At 46.0% G+C, this 4,362-nt stretch overlaps 1 pseudogene; it reads left to right on the top strand.

Moving 5' to 3' along the window:
• Nucleotides 1-1,063, top strand: part of LOC102752840 — a 4,721-nt pseudogene extending 3,658 nt beyond the window's left edge.
• The last annotated feature ends 3,299 nt before the right edge of the window (nt 1,064-4,362 follow it).

Here is a 4,362-nt window from a genome sequence, read left to right as displayed (position 1 = left end):
CCCCCCCCCCCCCCCCCCCCAATATGCCATCATTTTTGGAGTAAATGGTCAGTTAATACAAGGAAGTGACCCAAGAAAGAAAGTATGTTATAGAGTGCGTGGTGGTTTGTGTTCCTTAGAAGGCCATTGCCTTCTTTCTCCATTTGAAGCAAGTTCTGGCTTGAAAGGAGGTGTGGCCTCTTGGGGCTGTCCACGCCTCTGTCATAGATACAACAAGAATAATGTTTTGTCCCTCCCCGCCCTCCACTGCCGCCCTCGCTTGCTCAGGCTCCCCGCCCGCCGCTGTCCTCTGTGGGTTCTCTCCTTAGTCCACCACCTCCTTAGCCGCCTGCCCTAGTCTCCAAGTTTGGGACTCGTGGACCAGCTTAGTCTGCGCAGAGAAGCCGAATCCGAGCGTCTCCCGAGTGCCTTTCATCTGAGAAGTTCAAGGCACTTTGTAGAACTTCTGCCACAGGCTGCGCTGGGCCTTGCAGCACATTTGTAAGCAATGGCTAGATCCGGAAGAAGTTGGTGATTGTTGGCGATGGAGCCTGTGGCAAGACTGGCTTGTGCATCGTTTTTAGCAAGGACCCGTTCCCAGAGGTGTACGTACCGACGGTGTTGGAGAACTACGTGGCAGACACTGAAGTGGATGGAAAGCAGGTCGAGTTGGCTTTGTGGGACACAGCTGGGCAGGAGGACGATGATCGCTGAGGCCCCTCTCCTACCTGGACACGGATGTTATCCTGATGCGTTTCTCCATTGACAGCTCTGATAGTTTAGAAAACATCCCAGAAAAATGGACTCCGGAAGTCAAGCGTTTCTGTCCCAATGTGCCCGTCATCTTGGTTGGGAACAAGAAGGATCTTTGAAATGATGAGCACACAGGCGGAAGCTAGCCAAGATGAAGCAAGAGCCAGTAAAACCAGAAGAAGGCAGAGATATGGCAAACAGGATTTGTGCTTTTGGGGACATGGAGTGTTCAGCAAAGACCAGAGATGGAGTGAGGTTTTCGAAACGGCCACGAGAGCTGCTCTGCAAGCCAGGCGCTAATTCAAGGAATTCCTTCACTTCTGGCTTCTTTCTAGAAAGAGAAATAGCCTGTAACTACTTCATAACTGACATGCCTTGCCTGTCATCTGTCCAGCTGCAAGGTACTCTGGTGAGCTACCTCTTCAGAGCAGATTTCATTGTCGTGCCTCTGGAACGGGCATCCAGTTTTTTCAAAATGTGCTCAGCCAGAGAGGCCAAGTTCACCCAGCGGTGGCAAAGTTACAGTTCTGTGGTTTCATGTTAGTTAGCTTATAGAAACTGTGTAATTAGTGCCACTTAATGTATGTTACCAAAAAATAAATATATCTACCCCAAACTAGATGTAGTATTTTTTTGTATAATTGGATTTTCTAATACTGATATTTGTCATCCCCACAGAAAGTGTATTGGTTTTTTAAATAATAATAATAATAAGAAGAATATTTGACCAAATATCTGGACACTGTGGCACATAAAGTTGACACATAAAGTGAACCATCCCCCAAGAGCATAAGGTGTTACGGTAAAGAGAAGAGTATGTCTGTGTCCATGCAGCCACATAAACTCTCAAGTCAAGGTTAAATCTCATTGCATGGTGGTAGTGGATCCATAGCAGGTGGTGTGTGTGTGTGTGTGTGTGTGTGTGTGAGAGAGAGAGAGAGAGAGAGAGAGAGAGAGGGAGAGAATATGAATGAATGTGGGGGAGTATGGTTGCAAAGGACACATTTCTCTAACAATGTGCTGTTGGTCTGCATTATTTCTCCACTATTGTCTTCCTCGGCACTGGGCGGTTCCTTTGAGACAATGTTTGGGAATCTTGAAAGCACAATTGTTAAGACTTAAGGCTGTGGATGCTGGAGCCATGCTGCCTGGATTTGAATTCCGGATTTGCTACCTACGTCCTAACCCCATGACTGCAGGCAATTCACTTAACTTCCTCTGCCTCAGCATCCTCAAATGTCAGATGGCAATGAAAATGGAACCCACCGCAGAGTCCGTTGTGAAGGTTAAATGAATTAAAACCTGTAAAGTGCTGGAACAGCCCTTGATGCTTGATAATGGCTTCTTTTCACAGGGCAGAGACTAAAATATGAAAAGTCTTTTTAAAAAGAATTGTTCAATATATCATGAGGTTTGTAAGCAGGAGAAAAAGAGAAATGAATACCACCACAGCTTGTGTTTCAGTGAAATAATAGCCATTAACAGATGGCATTGGAGAAAGAACAATGATCGAATCAGGGGACATGCTCTTCCAAATGCTGGGACAGATTCTTCCTTCGAGTCTCATGAATAAAATCACAGGGGAAGTCTGTGCCCCGGGGTTCAGTGGGGCTGGGTGGCAGCAGCTCTGTGGGGTTGGGGAGGGCTCTGTGGATCTTGGGGTTTCTTTCCCGGAGATGGAACTGGCTCGCAGGACCAACTTTGGTCTCCAAAGTTCTTCTCTGGCTCATAGCTCTGCTTACAGTGGTACTGGCATCTCTGAGGTTGCTAACTTCCTCCTTTTCCAAGTGAACTCGCATGATAAGGGGCATCCTTCAGATTGCATTTTATGTGGCATTCTCAGGTAGGTTGTGGGTGCTGAGATTGGATTTGGGGAATAAAGCAGGAGGCTGGACTGTGTGTGTGTGTGTGTACACACATGTATATGAGATGATGGAGTGTTTGGAAGGACAAGTGGATGAGGTGGTATTTATCTGCACTGGGGAACATCCAGGGGAGCAGACCTCTTTCTGCTTCCCACTCCTTACCACATTTCTGTTTCCTCAATGAGAAGTTCATGAACAGATCCTCCCAGAAAGTTCAGGAAACATTGACTTAGGTCATAGACTGTTATTCCCAATCCTTGTGGCCTTTAACATAGAGCACAGGTCCCTGCTGGGTGCTTAGGCTGTTTGGAGAATGAGTTCAGTCATTATAGTTACTTTATCAGATGGGAAGAACTCTTGGGCTTTGTCAGGGCCTAAAGGCTGTTAATGATCTCAAAATCCCTAAAGTAGATTATCTGTGGTCACCCTGTTCTGCTTCCCCAGCTGTCCGATCCTATAGCCCAGACAGGCAACAGGAGTTTGCTAGGAGGGGAAACAGAGTTGCAGGGTAAGTATAAGTGGCGGTGCATGGTCTGTGTAGGTGTGGGTGACTTTCCAGAGCTAGAGAATGATATGGTATATGTGTACATACAAGGTCTATGTGTACATGCAAGGTCTATGTATACATACAAGGTCTATGTGTACATACAAGGTCTAGGTGTACATACAAGGTCTATATGTATATACAAGGTCTATGTGGACATACAAGGTCTATGTGTACATACAAGATCTATGTGTATATACAAGGTCTATGTGTATGTATGAGGTCTATATGTACATATAAGGTCTTTGTGTATATACGAGGTCTATGTGTATGTACAAGGTGTATATGTATATATACATGGTCTATATGTATATACATGGCCTATGTATATATACACACATATGATCTTTGAATGACTTCTTAAATTTGTCTTTTCTCCTTTTCCTTATTATGAGTAATAGGAATTAATGGTATAATCTCACTACATAAATTTGAGAAGATATTGGAAAAAGGAGAGCTGGAGATGGCAAGATTAATCTTCAGTTTTCACTTTGGAACTTGAAAGGGAGGTGAGAGAAGAGGAGAAAGCAAGAGAAAAGACCAACCTCACATCCTCACACTTCTTTTCAGAGGGGAGGTGGGCAGCCCCAGGACTGCAGAGGGTGAGGGCGCCCTGACTCCCTGACTGAGCAACCCTGGGCAGGCTCTGGGGTACAACTTAGCTGAGTGTGGTGCCACCCAGCTCTACGGCTCTGCGGGAGGGAGAGTTGGGAATGGAGCTCTGCCCTGACTCCTGTGTCGGCTGGGCCTCCCAGGTGACACACTGCAGCCAGCTTGAGTCGTTTGCATTTTCACAGCCAAAGGGCTGCTCACAAGATGTTCCCGCAGATATTTAAGTTACTGGATTCCAGAGCATCCCCAGGTCACTCCTGGCCCCTCCTCTTCCATATGATCACTGCAGCCAACTTCACATTTCTTAATTATGAAGAGGGCATTGTTGGGACTTTGATACCTGTGGGAGTTATAGTAATAACAGTATCAGAGCCAGCTTTTTTCCTCCTTTCTTCCCTCGCTCTCTCTCTCCGTTCATGCACTCTTTACCCCTTCTTTCACTTTTAAAGTATGTCAGTTCCTGGACGCAAGATAGAGCCCAGTGGCCTGGGCCAGGCTTTGCCATCTTTCTTCCAGATGTGGAAGGAGGTTTTCTGGAGGGACAAGCTTGTTGTGTTAAAGTAATGTAATTGTCAGACACATCCTATGTATTAGTTCTCTACTGCTGCT

Source organism: Myotis davidii, unplaced genomic scaffold (genome assembly GCF_000327345.1).
Source record: "Myotis davidii unplaced genomic scaffold, ASM32734v1 scaffold135, whole genome shotgun sequence".
In the NCBI taxonomy this organism is placed as follows: Eukaryota; Metazoa; Chordata; class Mammalia; order Chiroptera; family Vespertilionidae; genus Myotis; species Myotis davidii.
The sequence above is the reverse complement of the archived record's forward strand: the minus strand, read 5'-3'. Positions and strand labels throughout refer to the sequence as shown.